The sequence below is a fragment of the Orycteropus afer genome, unplaced genomic scaffold, assembly GCF_000298275.1.
Source record: "Orycteropus afer afer isolate SDZICR_OR568_19922 unplaced genomic scaffold, OryAfe1.0 scaffold00280, whole genome shotgun sequence".
In the NCBI taxonomy this organism is placed as follows: domain Eukaryota; kingdom Metazoa; phylum Chordata; class Mammalia; order Tubulidentata; family Orycteropodidae; genus Orycteropus; species Orycteropus afer.
The window spans coordinates 1253303-1262287 of record NW_006921867.1 but is presented as its reverse complement, the minus strand read 5'-3'; positions in this window follow the sequence as shown (position 1 = coordinate 1262287).

The window sequence follows — 8985 nt, the reverse complement described above, 5'->3', positions numbered from 1 at the left end:
TATTTCTTCTTCTCCTTCTTCCTGTCCTCCTCCTTTTTGCACTAAAAAAAAAAAAAAAAAAACCCTCACTGTGATTTAATCGATTCCAACTCATAATGATCCCCACTTGGTTTCCAAAGCTGTAAATCTTTATGGAAGCAGATTTGCCTCATCTTTCTTCTGCAAAGCAGCTGGTGGGTTCAAACCACTGACCTTTTAGTTAGCACCCAAATGCCTTACCCACTACACCACCAGAGCGCCTTTCTTTTTGTACTAGTATTAAATATTTCTTTCCCCCTCTCCCTCCTCCTCCTTTTAGCATCAGTATTAAATATTTCTCCTCCTCCTTCGCCTCCTCCTCCTTCTGGTACTTGGAGGAACCCTATTTACTTATTTATTGTTATGAAAACATAGGTAACAAAATTTATAATTCAACATTTTTCATGTGTACAATTCAGTGGCAACAACAAAGATAAATCAGTGCAATAATTCAATTTAAAAAGCAAAACGTAATACAGAGTTCCTTCCTCAGTCTCAAAAATACCAATTTGTCAGAGGATGGAGAAGGCTTTGATGCTACTGACCATAGCCATCTCAGTGTGTGGGAATGGGAAGTGGGAAATGCAATTGAATTTATTGTAAATAAGATACTGACAGCCCAGGAAACTTAATTTAATAATGAGGCACTTCAATATTATTTGCTCTTTATGAATATTCTCTCCTTCTGAGCTATATAAGACTTTAATTGTAACTGGAAGAATAATTTGATCTACAAGTTCACTTAATTGACTTATCTGAGCCCATACATAGTGAAATCAATTGTGTTGTAACTATCTAGCTATTTACAAATCTAGCCAATTCACTCAGTAGAGGCTATCTCTAGAAACATTATGATACACACAGTTTAAGATTAAATATGTTATAGGCACATATGTAAAAAAGACTTTACAAGCATACTTATATATAGTGCATCTGTCCAATTGGCTCAAATATAATTAAATATACCAAAAAGAAATAAACTTGAAAAAATACCGTAGTCACTGTGTTAAGGAAAATAAAAGTGAGATAAGAATGAAGAATGAAATACAGTGTTTAGCCATAATTCACAAATTCTCAAGTGCCTTTGAGATGGCTTTTCTGGGAGTACTAATATAGCATTTAGCTACTACTGGCTTCATTTCTATTTCCAGGAGATAGTAACCAGGAGATGAAATGCTACAGGATTATTTTTGGCAAAAGTCCAGGTGTTTCAGATGTCAGTGTGTGAGTTCTATGAAAATAAAGTGTTGGAAAATTATGCCTCTGTGTTATATATAAAGCCATGTCACACTTAGAATTATTTATCTCTGGTCAGGCATCTCCAAATGCAGCTGTAATGTGAGGGAAGACAAACTGGATTTAAAGTCAGAAGACTACATTGAAACGAAAAGCTAAGATTTACTAGCTGAGTAACCTTGAAAATTACTTAGGCTTCACTTTCTTCCACCAAATATTGTATGTGATAATTCCTTTTTACAGGATGTTGTAATATTAGTATTAGGCTGAACCATATGAAATTGCTAACATTTGACCATTTTTATCTACAAAAGGATAATTTCATTTGTATCAACCCTTTCGTATTGTTACACATGTGTTGAATATTTTTGTTTATAGATACTTTGGTAAGTGTTACATGTTGTACTACATTACAATGATGTCTTCAATTTTTCATGCCTCCTTGTTTCCATGCCCTTTGCAATGTACATTTTCATTGCCCTCCTAGTATGGGTGAAAGTAGCTCTGGTGGTGTAGTGCCTAAAGCATTTGACTGCTAACCAGAAGGCTGGCAGTTCAAATTCACCAGCCACTGTGTGGAAGGAAGATGGGGCAATCTACTTCCATGAACACTTACAACCTCAGAAACCCAAAGGGGGTCGCTATGAGTCAGAATCGTCTAGATGGCAGCGAGTTGTTTTTTTATTATGGGTGGGCTGACTTGACCTGCCCCTTGAATACAGGCTCAGCAAAATGACTTATTGTGGCCAATAGGATGTTAGCAGGTGTGATCAAGCAGAGGGTTGAGATAAACTTTGACACTAGGGTTTGCCCTTTGGTGCCTCTATCATTGCCATAAAAATATGCCCAGGACTGCCTGCTAGAGCATGAGACACATGAGAAACAGAGTCAAAGACACCCAGTCATCCCAGCCAAAGCCATCCTAGATCAACCAACATCCAGCCAACACATTAGTAACAGATGAGCCCAGACATGATTACCATAGTCAAGCCTTACAGGCAGCCTCAATGTATAAACTTATATTACTTACCACTGTGGATTTTTGTTACATGCATTGTGGTGGCAATAACTGACCTACACAAGTGATTATTTAATGTCATTCACACAACAAATCTATAGGAATAAATGGACAAAAGAAGTCACTGAAACCAGAAAAGTTCCATAAACCGACCTGGGTCACATTTGTTGCTGTTGTTAGTTGCTGTTCAGTCAGTTCCCGACTCATGGCAGCCCCATGTATGCAGAGTAGAATTTCTCCATGGGGTTTTCAAGGCTTTGATCTTTGGGAAGCTGATAGCCAGGTCTGTCTTCCAAGATGCCTCAGTGTGGGTTTAAACTACCAGTCTTTCAGTTTGTAGTGGAGAACTTAACCGTTTGTGCCATCCAGGTACTCCTAGGTCACGTTGACGTTGTTAGGTGCTGTTGAGTCAGCTCTGACTTGTAGTGACCCAATGTACAACGGAACGAAACACTGCCTGGTCATGTGCCATCCTCACAATCCTTGCTATCCTTGAGCCCATTGTTGTAGTCACTGTGTCAGTCCATTTGTTGAGGGTCCTCCCCTTCCTTGCTGACCCTCTACCAAACATGATATCCCTCTCCAAGCATGATAAATGACAGTAAATGACAGAGGCAGGCTTTGAAATCAGGAAGCCTGGCTCCAGACGCCTTATTCTTAACCAGTACATTGAATGCCTTTATTTTTGTGAAGATGAAATGAGATTATTTTTTTGAAAGTGCGTTGTCAATATTAAAGCACTCTACAAATATAAGGCATTATTATGAGGCTACAACTCCTATACAAAGATGCTGTAAAATTCCAGCTAAATTTTTTTCTTTGTATCATAAAATAAGAAACTCAAGACAAGTACTAGATGATTTAATATGCACTGTTCTTTGATATGCCGGTTACATAGGGAAAACTGATAAATGGTGAAATTTAACATGCCATCTTCCTTCTGAATCAGTGATAGACCACTGCTATTTGTTAGGCAACTACCAAGTAAACAGAAAAATAAAGCCCTGGTTTTCTAGGCAAGTGTCATTAAAAATAGATTAAGTTTACAGTAAATGTAATCTGTAGCATAGATCATACAGACAAAAAACCTGAACGGGAAATGAAGGCATTAATAAGATATTTCTTAATTTTATGAAGCGTTACACACATCAGACCACTGAACCAAAATAACCTAGGGGGATAGCAATGAAACAGGGCATTTATTCCTCAGCTTCCAGGAGGTGGGCAAATACAAATGGTGCAAAACAAAAGGCTGATTATGCCTTGCAATTGGAATAAACATAAAAAAGAGAAGTCTGTAGATGTTAATAGGCGTTAAGTTTATGAGATGTGACTTTATTTACATGGAGTTTTCTTTATGGGTATGAATTTTTTAAAATGCCATTCAATTTTTCATTTTTTTACATGTTTTGAAATTCCCCAAAGTTATTATTTTCTTGGAAACACTAAATATAGAATGCTGCACTGGGTGAAATGAGTAATGGGTAGAACTGAAGTGAAACGCGACTCTCAGTTGAACTGCGCACCTAAGCTGAGCAGGGCATGGCTGGCTGAGGGACTTCTGGATTTGAAAGGCTTTGTTCTGCAATGTTTCTCTTTTATAAAACCAAGGAATGACACTTTTAAAAGAAGAAGAAAGAAAATGGAATTAAAAGATAAGAAAAGAAAAGAAAGAGACACCAAAGAAATGGATTAGGCAGAATAGAACAGGAGAGCTCCGCTTTGGAAAGCAGAACTAAGACTTAAACAATCTGTTCGAGACCTATTGATTCAGAAATGTGTCTCAAAATCCTAGGTTTGATTTATTAGGTCTTATTTTAATCATTTGTCTCTCCAATCATTGTTGCCTAATTTTCTCTGTCCTTTGAATACAAGAGAAAATATAAGAGGAAAGAGAGAGAGAAAGATCACGCAGAAGAGTTTGGCTTTGAGTGCCTTTATAAGAGCTCTGGTAGCATAGTGCCTAAGGCACTTGACTGCTAACCAGAAGGCTGGCAGTTCAAACCCACCAGCCCCTCCTCAGAAGGAAGGTTGGGCAATCTACTTCCCTAATGATACTGCCTCTCGGCAACCCAAAGAGGAGTTGCTATGAGTCGGGTCTGACTCTACGGCACACAACAACAACAACATATCCTTAGTAATCAGCTTTGAACATGAATCATTCAGTAAAGAATTCACTTAACAAACATTTTTTTGAGTGAGATAATCATTCTTTGTTAAGAGACTGGCACACACAAATGCTGCTTATGGAAAACTGACTCTACTGGATGTAGATTTGGATAATCCTTCTGCTGCCTAATTTTCTTTTTCCCTGAAAACTACACACTAGTAAAATCCCATCATCATTTTCGTAAGAAACTGTGACACATAGTCTCCAACTTGGTCAGATGAAGTTGTAGCTTTGTGTAATTCCTGCTGAATTGTCTATTATTCATCTTGTTCCATTGTTCTAGCCTGTCAATAGTTTTGAAACCTGAGACTATAATCTTCTAAATACTAATTGCAAACACTTACGTATTCTTAAAAGTCATTGAAAAAATTGTTCAACAGGCAACATGACTAAAGCAAGCAAGCAAACAAATCAACAAAAAAAAAATAATAAACCTGAAAAAACTGGTACAGAACATGGCTAGTGGGTATGCAGATTGGTACCACCACATTGGAAAAGTGCATGGGAATATGTATTAAAAACACCATGTGAATACTCTATCATGTGTGAATACCCATCAGTTACACTCAGTTATAAATGCCCATCAGAATTATATGCACAGTTTTTTCAAGAGGCTTGTACAAGAATATTCAGAGCATCAATATTTGTAATAGTTCAAACTGAAAGCCGCCTCTATGCCCAGCCATAATAGAATGGATAAATAAAATGTAATATCTTCATATGATGGACTACTATTCAGCAGTGAGCATGAACAAACTACAGCTATATGAATAAACATGGAAAACTCTCAAGAACGTAATATTGAGTGAAATAAGCCTGACAGAAAACAAATACTGTATGAGTCCATTTTCCTAAAGTTCAGAAAACAGACTAAATAAAATTGTAATGCATAGGGATGAACAGCTAGCTGGCCAAGTTATTAAGAGAAATAAATGATTATTTCTGGGGTGAGGGGAAAAGAGGGGGAGTGATAAGTCAGGCATAAGGGACTTTTGAGGTGCTGGTAATTTCTATCTCTTGACTTGGTTGTTGGTTATACAGTTATCCACCCTGTGATAAATTATTGTGCTCTACATGTGTATTTGTACCCTGTTGAGTGTGTATGTTTTATTTCACAAGGAAAGGGGATTGAAACAAACAAAGAAACAAACAGAATGTTACTAAATAGAATGTCATGAATGGAAGCACCATACAAGATTGCCTCTGGCTCTTCTCCTTTAGCCTAAGCTACCACTAAGCATCGTAATTTTTTAAATGGTTGCTCTTATGTAGCGGAAATATTTCAGACGAACTAGTTAAAATCTTACCAGATTTTTTTTTTTTACCATGATTATTGCGTGATCCGTGACATATTAGTCTGAAACTGCTAGTCTGGAAATATGTTTCTCCTAAAATGAAGGGCACTGCCAATTTGTTGCTAAGATATGTAAGACAATTGACTCATCTTAAATCTCAGATTCTTAAACCATAACTAAGAGCTAATTGTGAGCTATGAGTTCTTGAGCCTCTTACCAACAAAGTCTGGTGGCGTAGTGCCTAAGGCACTTGACTGCTAACCAGAAGGCTAGCGGTTCACTCCCACCAGCCACTTCTTGGGAGGAAGGTTGAGCAATCTACTTCAGTAGTGATGTTGTTGTTGTTGTTGTTATGTGCCGTCGAGTCGGCCCCGACTCATAGCGACCCCTCCTTGGGTTTCCGAGGCAGTATCACTACGGAAGTAGGATTGCCCAACAGTGATAGCACCTTGGAAACCCAAGGAGGGGTCGCTATGAGTTGGATCTGACTTGACAGCAGTGTGTTTGGTTTTAGTTTATATTCCATCCATCCTAAAACACCGTTCTCCCCAACACCTGTGAAAGTGGGGTGGATCATATGATCAATAGCATCCACAATCTTTGTCAGACTGGATCGAAGCCAAGGTTTTCCAGACAGAAATTTTGTTTGCTTTTGACAGCCAAGTTCAGGTACTACCCATCTGAGACCATTTAAAATTAAATTATCTGTTTGAGTTTTTTGGACCACACTGGTAGTGTGAATTCAGACCTCAAACTTGCATGAGTACTGACTAGTTGTTCAAATTCACCACCCTACCACTCAGTCTTGGTGTGTTTTTTCTCTCATACTGGTACATAAAATCTTATCATTAGTGGTGTCTTCACTTGTATAAAATAGAGGTCACAGGTCATTAGGGATTTTTTTTTTTTTAAAGAAAATATTCACCCTACAATGGGAAAGGAAAACTCATGTTTTATTTGTTGTTGTTGTTGTTATTTGCCGTCGAGTCGGACCCGACTCATAGCGACCCCTCCTTGGGTTTCAGAGGCAGTATCACTACAGAAGTAGATTGCCCAACCTTCCTTCCGAGGAGTGGCTGGTGGGTTTCAACCACTAGCCTTCTGATTAGCAGTCAAGTGTCTTAGGCACTACCCTACCAGAGCTCCCATGTTTTATTTAATTGAACCTATACTAAATTTGATCAAAATCTTGCTTTCAGCTGCAGTCAAATCTCCCTCCAACTTTGCAGGAATCTGACTTGTGGTGACCCCATGCACAACAGGGTGAGTAGTTGCAGACCTTGTGATGCAGAGGGATTTCATTCTCAGAAGTAGATCACCAAGCCTTTCTTCCTAAAATCTTGCAACATATTCCACATTGTTACTAAAGTATCAGGTACAATAAAACTAATGAATATCAGCAGTTTAAAAAGGGAAGTGAGCAGTAAACCAAAGAACTGATGCTAAATTCTGCTGGTGATTGTCCTGGGGTGGGAGTGGGAAGAGCAAAAGCCAGTCTGTTTTTCTAGGCTTAACTTTCCATTTCATTCTTTTAATCTCCACTTTTTACCAGGGTTAGCCATACATGTTTTCCCCATTCTGCTGCCCCCTGCCTAAGAAGGCCCCTCCCACTCCTTCTTCTGTGCTTATCTGCTTCTCTGTCAGGCAATTCATGTGAAACTATGCAAAACAATGAAACACTAATGTGCATCTCAGGATTATCTTGGAGGTTTAGTGTAAGTAGGGAGTACTTTGCATTAAAGTCTTTCTGACCCTTATCTAATCAGTCTCCGTTTGATTTTGCTGAGTAGGGGAGGCAGGGAAAACTCCCATTGTGCTTTGCAGACATTTTTGTAAACTTCCCCTCCAGTTGAGGAGCAAAGATTCTAGTTGCTACTGTTGAGTTGGTTCCAACTCATGGTGACTCCATGTATGTCAGAGTTGAACTCCGTTCCGTAGCATTTTCAATGGCTGATCTTTCGGAGGCAGATCATCAGGCCTTTCGTCTGAGGCACCTCTGAGTGGATTTGAACCTCCTGCCTTTTGGTTGGCAGCCAAGTGCATTAATAATTTGCACTGTCCAAGGACTCCATGGAGCATGGGTAATCAAGTATAATTTTTTGAGATGGTTTGTTCTGTTGTAGTCCTCTCCACCTTATCCAAGAGCAGTCTAATACAAATATATGAGAATGTCCTACAGACTATTTAAATCTTACCCCCTCCATTTCCTCCTCTTTAAAAAAAAAAAAAACCTAGTGTACATGCCTTGGAAGCTATGCATCATTCCACAACAGAAAGCAGAATTATTAGTTCAACGTTGAAGTGTTGGATTCCCAACTTGAATTACAAGACCAGAGAAGTCACAAATTATATCTTTCGCAATGTCCTATTGCCTTGTAAAGTATTGGGCCTATATTAGCAACACAATCAAATTCAGTAGATGATTGGAAGGCTGAAAAGCAAACATCTGAAATACACTTGTAAGAAAGAAACAAATATCTGTAAATGTGTGTTGGTATGTGTACACAAGTGCGTGTGTGTTTATGCAACCAGATACAAAGGTAAGGTCAAACTCTGGTCACAGGAGCAAAGACAGCTTCGAGGTTGGTCTTCATTATGGAAACATTTGGCCCTGCCAGGATTAGCTAGTATGGAAAAGTGCTTGAGAGGGGATTGGGAATCCTATCTACAGTGCTTGCTCCAACAGATTCAATTCACAGCCTTAGCAGGTAATAAAAGAAGCCTCTGGACCATGTAAGGGATTGCCCAGGCATAGCTAGGTGCATTGCCCATTTTATGTATTAATGCCAATCTCAAATAAATCACTGTTCTGGTCTGCTGTGGAAGGAAAGAGAATATTTCTGTCAATAAGTGAATGGAGGATTACTGACTTGCTGACCTTTCCTGACTGTGATAAAAGATGACTTCTTTCCTTTCAGCAATACTTCAAAAATGGAAATTGCTCTTTTAAATGTATGATGTGAGAATGAAGTAGGAAGCCAGCTATTATTCCATAAATAGATGGTGGCAGAGGGCACCCCTTGGGAAAGGGAGGAATACTCATTAAGGCTATTTTTCTGAAAGCCGTCAGAATGCATGAGTTTGCATTTAAAATTGTGGAGAAAGGAGGAAACAAGTCCTGACCAGATGTATTTTTAAGACTTTATTCTTATTCCAGCAGCATTCAAATATAGTGTGTAAAATACAACACTCCTAAATGCCTTGCACTGCATTTATTATGAGGACTCTTCTGCCATTTTTCCTGAGGG